Here is an 18,594-nt window from a genome sequence, read left to right on the forward strand (position 1 = left end):
CATTTCGGTGACAGAAAGTTCTGGAATCTGAGAGGAGCCTCAAATTTCCTTCCACCCAGCGTTCCCCCAAGTCTCCCGATAAAAATTATACCTCACCTGTGTGGGTAGGCCTAGCGCCCGTGACAGGAAATGCCCCAAAACACAACATGGACACATCCCATTTTTTGACAGAAAACAGAGCTGTTTTATGTAAAGTGCCTACCTGTAGATTTTGGCCTCTAGCTCAGCCGGCACCTAGGGAAACCTACCAAACCTGTGCATTTTTGAAAACTAGAGACCTAGGGGAATCCAAGACGGGGTGACTTGTGGGGCTCTGACCAGGTTATGTTACCCAGAATCCTTTGCAAAACACAAAATGTGGCTAAAAAAACACATTTTCCTCACATTTCGGTGACAGAAAGTTCTGGAATCTGAGAGGAGCCACAAATTTCCTTTCAAGCAGCATTCCCCCAAGTCTCCCGATAAAAATGATACCTCACTTGTGTGGGTAGGCCTAGCGCCTGCGACAGGCAATGCCCCAAAACACAACGTGGACACATCCCATTTTTTGACAGAAAACAGAGCTGTTTTTTGCAAAGTGCCTACCTGTAGATTTTGGCCTCTAGCTCAGCCGACACCTAGGGAAACATACCAAACCTGTGCATTTTTTAAAACTAGAGACCTAGGGGAATCCAAGATGGGGTGACTTGTGGGGCTCTGACCAGGTTCTGTTGCCCAGAATCCTTTGCAAACCTCAAAATGTGGCTAAAAAAACACGTTTTCCTCACATTTCGGTGACAGAAAGTTCTGGAATCTGAGAGGAGCCACAAATTTCCTTCCACCCAGCGTTCCCCCAAGTCTCCCGATAAAAATTATACCTCACCTGTGTGGGTAGGCCTAGCGCCCGTGACAGGAAATGCCCCAAAACACAACATGGACACATCCCATTTTTTGACAGAAAACAGAGCTGTTTTTTGCAAAGTGCCTACCTGTAGATTTTGGCCTCTAGCTCAGCCGGCACCTAGGGAAACCTACCAAACCTGTGCATTTTTGAAAACTAGAGACCTAGGGGAATCCAAGACGGGGTGACTTGTGGGGCTCTGACCATGTTATGTTACCCAGAATCCTTTGCAAACCACAAAATGTGGCTAAAAAAACACATTTTCCTCACATTTCGGTGACAGAAAGTTCTGGAATCTGAGAGGAGCCACAAATTTCCTTTCATCCAGCATTCCCCCAAGTCTCCCGATAAAAATGATACCTCACTTGTGTGGGTAGGCCTAGCGCCTGCGACAGGCAATGCCCCAAAACACAACGTGGACACATCCCATTTTTTGACAGAAAACAGAGCTGTTTTTTGCAAAGTGCCTACCTGTAGATTTTGGCCTCTAGCTCAGCCGACACCTAGGGAAACATACCAAACCTGTGCATTTTTGAAAACTAGAGACCTAGGGGAATCCAAGATGGGGTGACTTGTGGGGCTCTGACCAGGTTCTGTTGCCCAGAATCCTTTGCAAACCTCAAAATGTGGCTAAAAAAACACGTTTTCCTCACATTTCGGTGACAGAAAGTTCTGGAACCTGAGAGGAGCCTCAAATTTCCTTCCACCCAGCGTTCCCCCAAGTCTCCCGATAAAAATTATACCTCACCTGTGTGGGTAGGCCTAGCGCCCGTGACAGGAAATGCCCCAAAACACAACATGGACACATCCCATTTTTTGACAGAAAACAGAGCTGTTTTATGTAAAGTGCCTACCTGTAGATTTTGGCCTCTAGCTCTGCAGGCACCTAGGGAAACCTACGAAACCTGTGCATTTGTTAAAACTAGAGACCTAGGGGAATCCAAGACGGGGTGACTTGTGGGGCTCTGACCAGGTTATGTTACCCAGAATCCTTTGCAAACCACAAAATGTGGCTAAAAAAACACATTTTCCTCACATTTCGGTGACAGAAAGATCTGGAATCTGAGAGGAGCCGCAAATTCTCTTCACTCAGTGTTCCCCCCAGTCTCCCGATAAAAATGATACCTCACTTGTGTGGGTAGGCCTAGCGCCTGCGACAGGAAGTGCCCCAAAACATAACCTGGACACATCCCATTTTTTGACAGAAAACACTGCTGTTTTGAGCAAAGTGCCTACCACTGGATTTTGGCCTCTAGCTCAGCCGGCACCTAGGGAAACCTACCAAACCTTTGCATTTTTTAAACTTAGAGACCTAGGGGAATCCAGGATGGGGTGACTTGTTGGGCTCTGACCAGGTTCTGTTGCCCAGAATCCTTTGCAAACCTCAAAATGTGGCTAAAAAAACACGTTTTCCTCACATTTCGGTGACAGAAAGTTCTGGAATCTGAGAGGAGCCACAAATTTCCTTCCACCCAGCGTTCCCCCAAGTCTCCCGATAAAAATTATACCTCACCTGTGTGGGTAGGCCTAGCGCCTGCGACAGGAATCGCCCCAAAACATAACCTGGACACATCCCATTTTTTGACAGAAAACACCGCTTTTTTTAGCAAAGTGCCTACCTCTGGATTTTGGCCTCTAGCTCAGCCGACACCTAGGGAAACCTACCAAACCTTTGCATTTTTTAAACCTAGAGACCTAGGGGAATCCAAGATGGGGTGACTTGTGGGGATCTGACCAGGTTCTGTTACCCAGAATCCTTTGCAAACCTCAAAATGTGGCTAAAAAAAACGTTTTCCTCACATTTCGGTGACAGAAAGTTGTGGAATCTGAGAGGAGCCACAAATCTCCTTCCACCCAGCGTTCCCCCAAGTCTCCCGATAAAAATTATACCTCACTTGTGTGGGTAGGCCTAGTGCCCGTGACAGGAAATGCCCCAAAACACAACATGGACACATCCCATTTTTTGACAGAAAACAGAGCTGTTTTTTGCAAAGTGCCTACCTGTAGATTTTGGCCTCTAGCTCAGCCGGCACCTAGGGAAACCTACCAAACCTGTGCATGTTTGAAAACTAGAGACCTAGGGGAATCCAAGATGGGGTGACTTGTGGGGCTCTGACCAGGTTATGTTACCCAGAATCCTTTGCAAACCACAAAATGTGGCTAAAAAAATACATTTTCCTCACATTTCGGTGACAGAAAGTTCTGGAATCTGAGAGGAGCCACAAATTTCCTTTCATTCAGCATTCCACCAAGTCTCCCGATAAAAATGATACCTCACTTGTGTGGGTAGGCCTAGCGCCTGCGACAGGCAATGCCCCAAAACACAACATGGACGCATCCCATTTTTTGACAGAAAACAAAGCGGTTTTATGTAAAGTGCCTACCTGTAGATTTTGGTCTCTAGCTCAGCAGGCACCTAGGGAAACCTACCAAACCTGTGCATTTGTTAAAACTAGAGACCTAGGGGAATCCAAGACGGGGTGACTTGTGGGGCTCTGACCAGGTTATGTTACCCAGAATCCTTTGCAAACCACAAAATGTGGCGAAAAAAACAAATTTTCCTCACATTTCGGTGACAGAAAGTTCTGGAATCTGAGAGGAGCCACAAATGTCCTTCCACGCAGCGTTCCCCCAAGTGTCCCGATAAAAATGATACCTCACTTGCGTGGGTAGACCTAGCGCCTGTGACAGGAAATGCCCCAAAACATAACGTGGACACATCCCATTTTTTGACAGAAAACAGAGCTGTTTTTTGCAAAGTGCCTACCTGTAGATTTTGGCCTCTAGCTCAGCAGGCACCTAGGGAAACATACCAAACCTGTGCATTTTTGAAAACTAGAGACCTAGGGGAATCTATGATGGCCTGACTTGTGGGACTCTGACCAGGTTCTGTTACCCAGAATCCTTTGCAAACCTCAAAATTTGGTTAAAAAAACACATTTTCCTCACATTTCGGTGACAGAAAGATCTGGAATCTGAGAGGAGCCGCAAATTCTCTTCACTCAGTGTTCCCCCCAGTCTCCTGATAAAAATGATACCTCACTTGTGTGGGTAGGCCTAGCGCCTGCGACAGGAAGTGCCCCAAAACATAACCTGGACACATCCCATTTTTTGACAGAAAACACTGCTGTTTTTAGCAAAGTGCCTACCACTGGATTTTGGCCTCTAGCTCAGCCGGCACCTAGGGAAACCTACCAAACCTTTGCATTTTTTAAACCTAGAGACCTAGGGGAATCCAGGATGGGGTGACTTGTTGGGCTCTGACCAGGTTCTGTTGCCCAGAATCCTTTGCAAACCTCAAAATGTGGCTAAAAAAACACGTTTTCCTCACATTTCGGTGACAGAAAGTTCTGGAATCTGAGAGGAGCCACAAATTTCCTTCCACCCAGCGTTCCCCCAAGTCTCCCGATAAAAATTATACCTCACCTGTGTGGGTAGGCCTAGCGCCTGCGACAGGAATTGCCCCAAAACATAACCTGGACACATCCCATTTTTTGACAGAAAACACTGCTTTTTTTAGCAAAGTGCCTACCTCTGGATTTTGGCCTCTAGCTCAGCCGACACCTAGGGAAACCTACCAAACCTGTGCATTTTTTAAAACTAGAGACCTAGGGGAATCCTAGACGGGGTGACTTGTGGGGCTGTGACCAGGTTCTGTTACCCAGAATCCTTTGCAAACCTCAAAATGTGGCTAAAAAAACACATTTTCCTCACATTTCGGTGACAGAAAGTTCTGGAATCTGAGAGGAGCCACACATTTCCTTCGATCCAGCAATCCCCCAAGTCTCCCGATAAAAATGATACCTCACTTGTGTGGGTAGGCCTAGCGCCTGCGACAGGCAATGCCCCAAAACACAACGTGGACACATCCCATTTTTTGACAGAAAATAGAGCTGTTTTTTGCAAAGTGCCTACCTGTAGCTTTTGGCCTCTAGCTCAGCCGACACCTAGGGAAACATACCAAACCTGTGCATTTTTGAAAACTAGAGACCTAGGGGAATCCAAGATGGGGTGACTTGTGTGGCTCTGACCAGGTTCTGTTACCCAGAATCCTTTGCAAATCTCAAAAAGTGGCTAAAAAAACAGGTTTTCCTCACATTTCGGTAACAGAAAGTTCTGGAATCTGAGAGGAGCCACAAATTTCCTTCCACCCAGCGTTCCCCCAAGTCTCCCGATAAAAATGATACCTCACTTGCGTGGGTAGGCCTATCGCCCGTGACAGGAAATGCCCCAAAACATAACGTGGACACATCCCATTTTTTGACAGAAAACAGAGCTGTTTTTTGCAAAGTGCCTACCTGTAGATTTTGGCCTCTAGCTCAGCCGGCACCTAGGAAAACATACCAAACCTGTGCATTTTTTAAACCTAGAGACCTAGGGGAATCCAGGATGGGGTGACTTGTTGGGCTCTGACCAGGTTCTGTTGCCCAGAATCCTTTGCAAACCTCAAAATGTGGCTAAAAAAACACGTTTTCCTCACATTTCGGTGACAGAAAGTTCTGGAATCTGAGAGGAGCCACAAATTTCTTTCCACCCAGCGATCCCCCAAGTCTCCCGATAAAAATTATACCTCACCTGTGTGGGTAGGCCTAGCGCCTGCGACAGGAATTGCCCCAAAACATAACCTGGACACATCCCATTTTTTGACAGAAAACACTGCTTTTTTTAGCAAAGTGCCTACCTCTGGATTTTGGCCTCTAGCTCAGCCGACACCGAGGGAAACCTACCAAACCTGTGCATTTTTTAAAACTAGAGACCTAGGGGAATCCTAGACGGGGTGACTTGTGGGGCTGTGACCAGGTTCTGTTACCCAGAATCCTTTGCAAACCTCAAAATGTGGCTGAAAAAACACATTTTCCTCACATTTCGGTGACAGAAAGTTCTGGAATCTGAGAGGAGCCACAAATTTCCTTCGATCCAGCAATCCCCCAAGTCTCCCGATAAAAATGATACCTCACTTGTGTGGGTAGGCCTAGCGCCTGCGACAGGCAATGCCCCAAAACACAACGTGGACACATCCCATTTTTTGACAGAAAACAGAGCTGTTTTTTGCAAAGTGCCTACCTGTAGCTTTTGGCCTCTAGCTCAGCCGACACCTAGGGAAACATACCAAACCTGTGCATTTTTGAAAACTAGAGACCTAGGGGAATCCAAGATGGGGTGACTTGTGTGGCTCTGACCAGGTTCTGTTACCCAGAATCCTTTGCAAATCTCAAAAAGTGGCTAAAAAAACAGGTTTTCCTCTCATTTCGGTAACAGAAAGTTCTGGAATCTGAGAGGAGCCACAAATTTCCTTCCACCCAGCGTTCCCCCAAGTCTCCCGATAAAAATGATACCTCACTTGCGTGGGTAGGCCTATCGCCCGTGACAGGAAATGCCCCAAAACATAACGTGGACACATCCCATTTTTTGACAGAAAACAGAGCTGTTTTTTGCAAAGTGCCTACCTGTAGATTTTGGCCTCTAGCTCAGCCGGCACCTAGGAAAACATACCAAACCTGTGCATTTTTTAAAACTAGAGACCTAGGGGAATCCAAGATGGCCTGACTTGTTGGGCTCTGACCAGGTTCTGTTACCCAGAATCCTTTGCAAACCTCAAAATGTGGCTAAGAAAACATATTTTCCTCACATTTCGGTGACAGAAAGTTCTGGAATCAAAGAGGAGCCACAAATTTCCTTCCACCCAGCGTTCCCCCAAGTCCCCCGATAAAAATGATACCTCACTTGCGTGGGTAGGCCTAGCGCCCGCGACAGGAAATGCCCCAAAACATAACGTGGACAAATCCCATTTTTTTTTACAGAAAACAACGCTGATTTTTGCAAAGTGCCTACCTATAGATTTTGGACTCTAGCTCAGCCGGCACCTAGGGAAACCTACCAAACCTTTGAATTTTTAAAACCTAGAGACCTATGGGAATCCAAGATGGGGTTACTTGTGGGGCTCTGACCAGGTTCTGTTACCCAGAATCCTTTGCAAACCTCAAAATGTGGCTAAAAAAACACGTTTTCCTCACATTTCGGTGACAGAAAGTTCTGGAATCTGAGAGGAGCCACAAATTTCCTTCCACCCAGCGTTCCCCCAAGTCTCCCGATGAAAATTATACCTCACCTGTGTGGGTAGGCCTAGCGCCCGTGACAGGAAATGCCCCAAAACACAACATGGACACATCCCATTTTTTGACAGAAAACAAAGCTGTTTTATGCAAAGTGCCTACCTGTAGATTTTGGCCTCTAGCTCAGCAGGCACCTAGGGAAACCAACCAAACCTGTGCCTTTTTTTAAACTAGAGACCTAGGGGAATCCAAGACGGGGTGACTTGTGGGGCTCTGACCAGGTTATGTTACCCAGAATCCTTTGCAAACCACAAAATGTGGCTAAAAAAACACATTTTCCTCACATTTCGGTGACAGAAAGTTCTGGAATCTGAGAGGAGCCACAAATTTCCTTTCATCCAGCATTCCCCCAAGTCTCCCGATAACAATTATACCTCACGTGCGTGGGTAGGCCTAGCGCCCGCGACAGGAAATGCCCCAAAACATAACGTGGACACATCCCATTTTTTGACAGAAAACAGAGCTGTTTTTTGCAAAGTGCCTACCTGTAGATTTTGGCCTCTAGCTCTGCCGGCACCTAGGGAAACCTACCAAACCTTTGCATTTTTTAAACCTAGGGACCTAGTGGAATCCAAGATGGGGTGACTTGTGGGGCTGTGACCAGGTTCTGTTACCCAGAATCCTTTGCAAACCTCAAAATGTGGCTAAAAAAACAAGTTTTCCTCACATTTCGGTGACAGAAAGTTCTGGAATCTGAGAGGAGCCACAAATTTCCTTCGATCCAGCAATCCCCCAAGTCTCCCGATAAAAATGATACCTCACTTGTGTGGGTAGGCCTAGCGCCTGCGACAGGCAATGCCCCAAAACACAACATGGACACATCCCATTTTTTGACAGAAAACAGAGCTGTTTTTTGCAAAGTGCCTACCTGTAGATTTTGGCCTCTAGCTCAGCCGACACCTAGGGAAACATACCAAACCTGTGCATTTTTTAAAACTAGAGACCTAGGGGAATCCAAGATGGGGTGACTTGTGGGGCTCTGACCAGGTTCTGTTACCCAGAATCCTTTGCAAACCTCAAAAAGTGGCTAAAAAAACAGGTTTTCCTCACATTTCGGTAACAGAAAGTTCTGGAATCTGAGAGGAGCCACAAATTTCCTTCCACCCAGCGTTCCCCCAAGTCTCCCGATAAAAATGATACCTCACTTGCGTGGGTAGGCCTATCGCCCGTGACAGGAAATGCCCCAAAACATAACGTGGACACATCCCATTTTTTGACAGAAAACAGAGCTGTTTTTTGCAAAGTGCCTACCTGTAGATTTTGGCCTCTAGCTCAGCCGGCACCTAGGGAAACATACCAAACCTGTGCATTTTTGAAAACTAGAGACCTAGGGGAATCCAAGATGGCCTGACTTGTTGGGCTCTGACCAGGTTCTGTTACCCAGAATCCTTTGCAAACCTCAAAATGTGGCTAAGAAAACACATTTTCCTCACATTTCGGTGACAGAAAGTTCTGGAATCAAAGAGGAGCCACAAATTTCCTTCCACCCAGCGTTCCCCCAAGTCTCCCGATAAAAATGATACCTCACTTGCGTGGGTAGGCCTAGCGCCCGCGACAGGAAATGCCCCAAAACATAACGTGGACACATCCCATTTTTTTTTATAGAAAACAACGCTGATTTTTGCAAAGTGCCTACCTATAGATTTTGGACTCTAGCTCAGCCGGCACCTAGGGAAACCTACCAAACCTTTGAATTTTTAAAACCTAGAGACCTATGGGAATCCAAGATGGGGTTACTTGTGGGGCTCTGACCAGGTTCTGTTACCCAGAATCCTTTGCAAACCTCAAAATGTGGCTAAAAAAACACGTTTTCCTCACATTTCGGTGACAGAAAGTTCTGGAATTTGAGAGGAGCCACAAATTTCCTTCCACCCAGCGATCCCCCAAGTCTCCCGATAAAAATGATAGCTCACTTGTGTGGGTAGGCCTAGCGCCCGCGACAAGAAATGCCCCAAAACACAACATGGACACATCCCATTTTTTGACAGAAAACAGAGCTGTTTTTTGCAAAGTGCCTACCTGTAGATTTTGGCCTCTAGCTCAGCCGGCACCTAGGGAAACATACCAAACCTGTGCATTTTTTAAAACTAGAGACGTTGGGGAATCCAAGATGGGGTGACTTGTGGGGCTCTGACCAGGTTCTGTTACCCAGAATCATTTGCAAACCTCAAAATGTGGCTAAAATAACACGTTTTCCTCACATTTCGGTGACAGGAAGTTCTGGAATCTGAGAGGAGCGACAAATTTCCTTCCACCCAGCGTTCTCCCAAGTCTCCCGATAAAAATGATACCTCACTTGTGTAGGTAGGCTTGGCGCCTGCGACAGGAAATGCTCCAAAACACAACGTAGACACATCACATTTCTTCATAGAAAACAGGGCCTAACTGTGGATTTTGGCTTCTAGCTCAGCCGGCACCTGGTGAAACCTAGCAAACCAGCACATTTTTTAAAACTAGAAACCCAGGGGAATCCAAGATGGGGTGGCTTGTGCGGCTCTGACCAGGTTCTGTTACCCAGAATCCTTTGCAATCATCAAAATTTGGCCAAAAAAAACACTTTTTCCTCTCATTTAGGTGACAGAAAGTTATGGAATCTGAGAGAAGCCACGAATTTCCTTCCACACAGCATTCCCCCAAGTCTCCCGATAAAAATGGTACCTCACTTGTGTGGGCAGGCCTGGTGCCTGCGACAGGAATAGATCACACAACGGTCAATGTTGGTCCTTACATGAGGCAGCTGTTGGCCCTGGGGTGATCCATTCCTGACGCAGGCACTAGGTGTAGGCACTCAAGTGGGGTATTGTTTTTATCAGGACAGGTGAGGAATCACTGGGTGGTAGGAATTTTGTGGATCCCAGCATATTCCTGTAGTTTGTGTGACAGAAATGCGTGAAAAATAGAGTTTTTATTCAACATTTCAGATTTGCAGGGTATTCTGGGTAAGAAAACTTTGGGGAATCCACACAAGTCACACCTCTGTGGACTCCCTCGAATGTCTAGTTTCCAGAAATGTTTGGGTTTAGTATGTTTCTCCATATGGCCGGCGAACGCAGGACCAAAAACACAGGTGCCTGCCTTACAAAACCAGTTTGATTTGCGATAGATAATTTTGATGTCTCCACAATATCATTTTGGGAGTGGAATTTGGGGCTGAACTAAATTGGGGATCTCCCATGAGAGCACTCTCTCTCTCTTTCTCTGCTTGCCGCTGCATTCACCTGCTCTCTGGGTTGGGCTAACCTACTATTACCCAGTTGCACAGACTGCTTGCGAAGGGACAGCAGGACTGTCCTCATCACCTCCCTCATAATGTACTGGAAGAGGAGTTATCGATTGGGACTCCTCCGACTGAAAAATCACTCCCAGAGTCTGCGCCATTGTCCTATCCCTCAGATGCTGTCTCAGTATCTGATGTCTCAGTCTCTGATCCTATGTCAGAGCTGTCCTCTATAACCCGAGTGACGGCAGCAGTCATCCATCAAGATGCCATCTCTGCTATTGGCTAAACTGTTGCTCTAAAACACTAGCCTACATAGACAGTCACAAAATCGATGGTGTGTGTAAGATACGTGAAACAGTAGAGGCCACCTTACCTGTGCTTCTTCCCTCAATCAGCATGTTCTTTCAAGACACTCAAAAAACACCTTGTCACATAACATTCGTCACAGTCTTTTAGCACCTCCTGCGCCCAGTCCAACAATCATTATTGGTGCTCCCACTCCCTCCTCCTCGGATTCCCTCATTACCACCCAGCAAAAGTGTCCTTCATCTCTCCATAGCCGCCCTCCACCCCGCACATACATTTCATTTGTATTATGGTGCAGGTAATGGCTGACTTTACTAATGTACTCAGCTATTTACATAAAATACAGATTTGCTCTTTGCAGTAGGAATTTAAACCTTCTGTGCTTCTTTATGGCACTAAAACTGCCACTAGACAAGTCTGACCCTTTTGTAGCAGAAACATAATCACAATACTTACTTGACTTTTTTATTGCTGCCTAAAAGCTACAGTTGAAAAGCGTCAGTTGAAGTATGTGCATTGCTTTGAAGACGCAAGCTGCAACTGCAAGACAACTGGTGGCAAATATATATATATATATATATATATATATATATATATATATCACTTTTATATGTGGGTCTGGTTTTCCTGGGGGCCGATAACAGCCCCCAGGGAAACCACACACGTATTGACAAAAGTTATATATATATATATATATATATATATATATATATATATATATATATATATATATATATATATATATATTTGTAAATTATTCTCACCCAATCGGAAAGAAATTCAACACACCAGTCGGACAGTTTCAAAATATATTAAAGAAAGTGAAAATATGTACTTCCTCCCAACGCGTTTCAGCCGTAGCCTTGTTCACGGATATATATATATATATATATATATATATATATATATAGATCTATCTCTATATATATATATATATCTACATAGATGTATCTATAGATAGATCTATATATATATATATATATATATATATATATATATATATATACATATATCTATAGATCTATCTATAGATATATCCATGTAGTTAGATATAGCTACATAGATATATCTATATAGATCTATATATATATATATATATATATATATATATATTTTTGTTGTTGTATGGTTTCCTTGGGGCCAAAATGCCCCCCAGGGAAACCCTACAACAACAAAAAAAAAAAAATGCCCCCACAGGGGGTCCCCCTGCCCACGGGCTACCCTGTGTCCATTTATTTTCTTTTTGTTTAAAAAAAAACAAAAAAACAAAAAAACATTTAGTCCCTGTAGGGGGCGCAATCGCGCCCCCCCCCCCCCCCCCAGGGGGCACCTACCTTTTTTTTAAAAGTGAGATCCCTGGCGTCTAGTGGTGTTTCCTGGCCCCCGATCGCAGCTGTGCAGCGATCAGGGGCCAGGAAACACTTTCAGAAGGCCTCGTAAGAAAGGGGAGACTCTCCCCTTTCTTATGAGGCCTTCCCGAACGTGGGGATATCAACATTGTAATGTCAGCGTGCCTCGTGGTGCGCTGACGTCACAAAGGGGTGGGTTGGGGGCGGGGGGAGACACAGAAGAGCTTCCGTGTCTCCCAGGGACAAAAAAATATATATATAAATCCTCGGGTGCGACGCACCCGAGGATTTATTAACCCCCTCCCTGGTGTCGGCCACTGGTCGTGACCTGCACCAGGGAGGTAGTGTGGGCATCGGCCACTGAACTAAAGCAGTTAAAGAAACCCATAATAAAAACAGAAAAGCTTATTTGAAACTAAAACACATCATGGTAAAGAGTTGTGCATAGCTAAAATGTTCTCCACTTAATTCCAAACTTGGTCTAGAACTTAACTTTAGGACTTTCTTACTCCTTTACGAACACTATAATAGTAAATGAGTGAAGCTGAGTGAGAATCCTAAGTAGTACCTAGGGCTGTTTCCTGGCTGGAATTAAACTTCCAGAGCTTTACTAATTATAAAATGATGGCCCTTGCACACGGCTTCAACTTTATTCACTAATTCTTTCTAAGCCTAAATTTGGTCCCTCGACAGGAAAACGGGATTGAAAGTCAGCTAAGCCAGTTTATAATGGGCAGTCTGCATGAGCGTATGTTCAGTGTCTTAAAAATGTTTTTTAGATATAATATCCTTAGGCCTAGCAAAGCCGGGCACGCACAGAAAATGCGTTCTAATGACTCTTCTCTGTACCCACACAGTCAACAGGAATGTGTCAGATCCTGCTGTCTCCATGAAGGGACCATATCCTTCGTTTCCATCAACCCAAAGTGGAAAAGCATGAACGGATGTTTCAGCGAATGGTTGAAGGTTGCTGCTTGGTATTCCTGTGCCCGTAAAGTTTTATATGATGTTATTATAGTCCAGGCGTGCTGTCTGCTTGCAAGTTTTTGTTTATCAGAATTTAAAGATTTCTTCTTAGTGACAGCGTTTGCCTTCCGAAAAAACTCCTTTTTGTCCGGGTTCTTGTCCCAGGCTTCTAGCAAACCTAGTACTTTAATGCAGTTATTTCAGTGATGACCCAAGGTGCTTTTATCATTGTGTCGCTGTTGCTCCTCAATTTCCATCCAACATAGGTTGTTTAGAGTACCAGTCTCAGGTGCACGCAACCTCCAGCATAGTTTAATGAAGGCACATCTACTCTGAAATTCATAGTTTTTCAGAACCAATTCTAAACAAACCTGAGCTGGAGATGCTGGTCTTGGTATCCGAAAAACTGTTTTGTAGACCTTCGTCTGGACTTGATTGAAAAAACTGCCTCCTTCCCCAGCATCATTTCGGCGCCATAAGTGATGGTGGGCATTAGCCGCTCTGCCATGACAGAAAGCAGGTGGGAGTATGAAGGGCAGCTCAGTTTTTGTTTTAGAACTTTAAAACCATCAGTCAATGAGAGGGCTTTTGCCTGAGCGACAGCAAGCTGCGGCTTGAAAGTCAGGGGGCAGTCCATAGTGAATCCCAAGAACTTATATGTGGGTGCAACCTCCACCTTGGATCCGTTTATGAACCATGAAGCAGATTTTAACTTCCTGTCCACTAGGCGGACAACCTTAGTTTTACTCAAATTCAATTCTAGGTTGTGCATTGTTATGTAAGTATAAAATGCATTGATGCTATGTTGTAGCACAACAGGTGTTTGGCTGAGTAGAACTATGTCGTCTGCGTACTGTAGCCATCCAATTCCTTTCTTGGTCAATACTGGCGGGTGGCTATTTACGGGAGCTAAAGCCTCGGCTAGGTCTACAAGACATAAGTTAAACAGCGAGGGAGCCAATACACACCCTTCTTTGAGTCCCTTTGCTGTTAATATTCTGTTGGCGAGGTGGCTGCCCTCTCCAATTTTTACTTGCGCCCAAGTACCTGTGTACAAGTCCATCATTGCGCCAAGGAGGCTGCATGGTAATCCCCACCATTTCAGTTTCTCCCATAGGCGGGTTCTTGGTGCGCAATCAAAAACTGCCTTTAGATCAACAAAGCATGCAAGTAGCCTTTTTTTTCTTAAGCCTGGCTTTGTTTCCTAGCAGGGCCAGGGTTGCCAGGTTGGTGGAAGCACCCATACCAGCTCTGAAACCTTTCTGGCATAGTGGAATTAACTGTCTGTCATGAATCCATTCTGCTAGTTGTTGCAGTAGGCAGGATGCGTAGAGTTTTGCTTCCACGTCTATCAATGCTATAAGCCTGCAGTTTGAAGGATTTGCGGGGTTACCTGCTTTGTATATAGTGTGAATAATGCTGCCTTTCCATGAATCTGGGAGACCCGTAGTGCCTTGGAGCTCGTTAAAAAAGCAGTGCCAAATAATACGCCCAGAATGAAGGGTCTCCTCTAAACAAGGCGTTTGGAATACCGTTCTGACCAGCTTCCCCTTCCATTTTTAGTTTCTTGAAAAGGCTTGTCAGCATTTCTATGTCAATGGTCATTAGTGCGTGCTTTCCTTCGTTTCCGTTTAGAGTTAAGTCTGTTTGCGTTGTCACTCTGAAGCCAAAATTAATCTTACTTGAGTAATTGGCTATCTGTGAGGCCTCCCCCTTCGCATGGTGCTCTGGGAGTGAGAACATTGTCTGTACATGGGCTTCCCATGTGGCTGCATCGATACCTGCATTTGTGTGTCGATTTTGTCCCTTAGTTAGTCTGTTTATTAGTTCCCAGAACTTTTTGTTATTTTTCTGTTTGTTGGACATGAGCAGCTTGGTCCACAGATCCTCGTTATAACTCTGTTTTGCCATCCATCAGTTTTTCTTGTATTTGGCTCTTAATTCAGAAAGCCTTGTGTCATCAGATTTCCTCCCCCAGTGTACGTTTTTCAGGATTTTTTTTGATTCTCTAGAGACTTGATTTTTCAAATTGCGCAATGTCCTGTTGAACCATGGCTTTTCTTCTTTGTGACTCTTCACTGTGTTTTTTGACTCTATGACCGCAATTGGGAAACATTTTTTGATGGAAAATGTATTTATTAAAGAATCACACAAGTGCATCCAAGCAATCACTCGTTCTCCTTGGGGTGGTCTTCTAGTGCCTGCACTCTTAGTGATTATTTGAGCTCTTTAGTTGCGCCTTCACTGTGGTACACTACTTCCATTACTTTGTCGAGGCCCGGCCCCTTTCATTTCAGTTTTTTTGTATCATAAGTCACTGGGGCTGAAATTATGATATTAGCAGTGTGGAGCCGATTCCTTTCATTCCAGATCTTAATAAGTTGTGGAAAGTGATCGCTCTCTGTGCGTTGTTGAATGCTATATGCTGAAACCAGTGGCAATGCGGTTTTGTTTATTAATGTAAAGTTGATGTTGGATTTTTTTGTGCTACTTGAAAAGGTTACTTGTGCGGATGAGGCGTCCTCAGGGAGAGGCGTCAGGCAGCGCAAAACCAGAGTTTCAATATGTGCATGTTCCATTAGGGTGTTTTGTGCTGCCTTTTCTTAAATCAAGGTTGAAATCGCTAGATAAAATGAGGATTGCATCCTTATTTTGTTTCTGCAGCATTTTTCGAATATTGGTCAATGTTTCAATGTTTCCACTGTTTTGGATTTTGTTAGGGTGTACATATACGTTGATGAATAGTAAAGTTCTGTTGTTGCTGATGGCGCCGGAGGTTCCAATTTTATTTGTAGCAGCCAGTCAAATCCCAGGTCGATCTGTTTGATCACCCAGTTGATTTTTGTGGAGCAATACGTTGAGAGGCCCCCCTTGGGGTGTCCATGTTTTTGAGGTTGTTTTGCAGAGACGTCTATTCCAGAATAACCAGAAATTTGTATTGGCTCTATGCACCATGTTTCCTGCAACATGATGAGTTCAAACTGCTGAAGGAAACTCAGAGCCGCCCTGTCGGTAACCAGATTTTTTAAACCGTGAGTGTTCCAGGAGCAAATATGGATATATTCTTGGTTTTCGTCAGGACCATTTGTAATTGTTGTCATTAAAATTTTGCCTTCCAGCCTGTTTGACTGTTGAGGGAGTACCAATGAAGATCTGTTTGTGCATGCCAGAATGGGATGTGCTTTGATGCTTTACAATTGTAATGTGGTCCCAACTGCTTAGGGAGGTTTCTACTCCCACGGAGATTGAGCCACCCTTCTTTTGTTGCAGTACCAAAAGGTTAGGGTATCTGGATGGTTCTAGTTTTTGCAGGGCGATGCCCCATGCACTAAACGTATCTTGATGTGCTAGAATTTAGTCAATAATGGCAGACGTGGCCCAGGATGCCAGCGTTGCCTCTTTATCTTTATTGTTTGGATGTGGAGTGAACTCCACAGTCATCAGTTCTGTTGTTGAAATGTGAGACAAGGGCAAAATCACATTTATTAACTTCGGTATGGTGCCGCTTTTTAGAATGTCAAAAGCCCCCTTCGAATTATAGCAATGGATGAAAAGTAATTTATTTTCCTCTGGGGCCATATTGCCCTGTGTTGTCTGGTGTCCTGGGATTCTTTTTTGTGCCACGCTGTTTGTGCAATCATCTGACCAAGGATGGTAACCATGATCTAATATCTGTTTGTTGTTGCCTGCGGGTTGATTTATTACGGTCATATTGTGTGCGGAGTTTGTGCATTGAGGGTTACGTTCCCAGGGTTTGCCAGTTTCCTGTCTGTCAGTAGACCGCCGAGTTCCCTGTTCTGGGCACTGCCTAATGATAGTTCCATTTCCCTGGAATTCTCTTAAGGCCGTCTCTCCTTGCAAAAGGCTGCTACCCTGCTTGTTGCTGGAACGGGGTTTTTTCAGAGACTGTTGCTGTGCTGTTGATTGATTAACAAAAGTACTTGGTTTGCCCGTAGAATTGTCCTCGCTGGCTGGCCGTTCTGCCCTGATCTGTCTAGATTGGCAGATCTTGTTTCTATTTTTAGTGCTTTCTGATTCCTTGGACTGCGTGCCATTTGATTTAGCAAACGATTTCCATATACAGCTTTGCTAGACCCCCTCTGTTTTTTTTTGTGCCTTCCTTTTTCGTTTCTTTTTTCATTTCGTAAGGGATGATTCCCCCACAATTGAATTGTTGGGAATTAAATCCTTTGATCCACCCTTGAGGGGGGCCATTTCTTGTGTGCTAAGGCATGATCTGCCCTCTTTGTTGCTCTGAGACTTTCCCTGTTTGGATAAATGAATATCCTTGATATTATTGCTTTCCTCATGGGATATCTTTGCGTTTTGTGGGTTATCCTTCTTCATGTGGTTTTTGGGGGTCTTCTCGCCACAACTACTAAGATGCTCTTCAGTTCTAAGGGTCTGGATTTTTACCTCTTTCAAGATGTCATGTGAGTTATCGCCTATGATGGAGCACTGACATGTCACCTGCTGAGTGTATGAGTCGGTTTGAGCCCTCTTTATCAGATCATTCAAGGATTGTAGCTTATTGTCGATGCTCACAATGTGGATGGCCAGGATGCTGAGTAAACCTACCTGAGTGTCTTGCTTATCTGCTTGAAATTGGATGGCTGCTGATATTGCGTCCATTGTTGCTAGCAAGGCCTTCCACGAGTCTCCAGATGTTGATGGTTATACGTTTGCTTTAGCCCCTGTTATGTGGTTTAGATGGTCTTCAAGTTCCTCTAGTTGCTCTGGTTGCTCCATTGCCATGACAGCTGAGGATGCTTGTGTTGAATGTTGTTGTTGTAGTTGTTATATTACAAGATGAGAGATCTTTTTGTGGTGAGATTGTACTACTGGTAGATCTCATTTTTGTTTTGTTGTTTGCAAACTGAGTGCCCTGAGGTGTATCTGAGCAAGTATCTGAAAGGTCTATCAGCGAAAATTCCTCAATTATGATACAGTTCTGTGTCGTTCTCTACTTGCGAGGGTTGTTTGGAAAAAGGAGTGCAGCACAGACTCTCACCCCAGTTGTTCCAGTTACTGAGGTTTAAAGTGGAAAAAGTATCATCTAGGTAACATCTGTGAATTTCTGCGCTGATCGTTAAGCCGGTTTTATTTGGCTGGGGAATTGGTATGTTGGTATTTTTCCAGGTCCGCACAGGTCCTTTTGATGTCCTGCGCAATCTTCACGTCAGCTGCAGGTGTTGTCTCGGAGTCGTCGGCAGGAGCTATATCCATTAAGGTGCTGGTGGGATTCGATTCCTTCTTAGTGAGCAAGAAGTCTGTGATTTTGTATCCTGCTTTTTTTTCCTTGCTTGGAGATTTGCAAGGCGATTTCTTAGTTTGTGCCGGGGTTGTGGGTACTTTCCTTTTGGTAGATTCATTTTTTTGCTCGTTCTGACCTACCCCTGGTGAGCTTAGCCTTTGTCTCTTTGATGCTTTTTTCCTTCCAAGTGTTGATGTCATTGTTGCTGCCACCCCTGGATTGGCAGACAATATCTGAATGCTTTTGACTGGTGGTTGATTGTAGATTATGTGAGTGCTAATCGCGCAAAAGCCTCTCCTTCCCCACTTCAATCCAATCCTGGTTGCACAAATTTGCTTGGCGAGGAAGAGAGCCGAGTGGAGTCAGACAACTCCTAACTAGCGGGAAAGTCTGGGGAAGAAAGGGACCTCGGGCAGCAGGTAGCTTGTGTGATTCTACTCCTCGCTGGCAGCAGTTTGTGGGTTTCTTGGGCTGCGCTTTGTGTCCCCCACAGAGGGATGCAGCGG

The sequence above is a fragment of the Pleurodeles waltl genome, chromosome 10, assembly GCF_031143425.1.
Source record: "Pleurodeles waltl isolate 20211129_DDA chromosome 10, aPleWal1.hap1.20221129, whole genome shotgun sequence".
NCBI lineage: Eukaryota > Metazoa > Chordata > Amphibia > Caudata > Salamandridae > Pleurodeles > Pleurodeles waltl.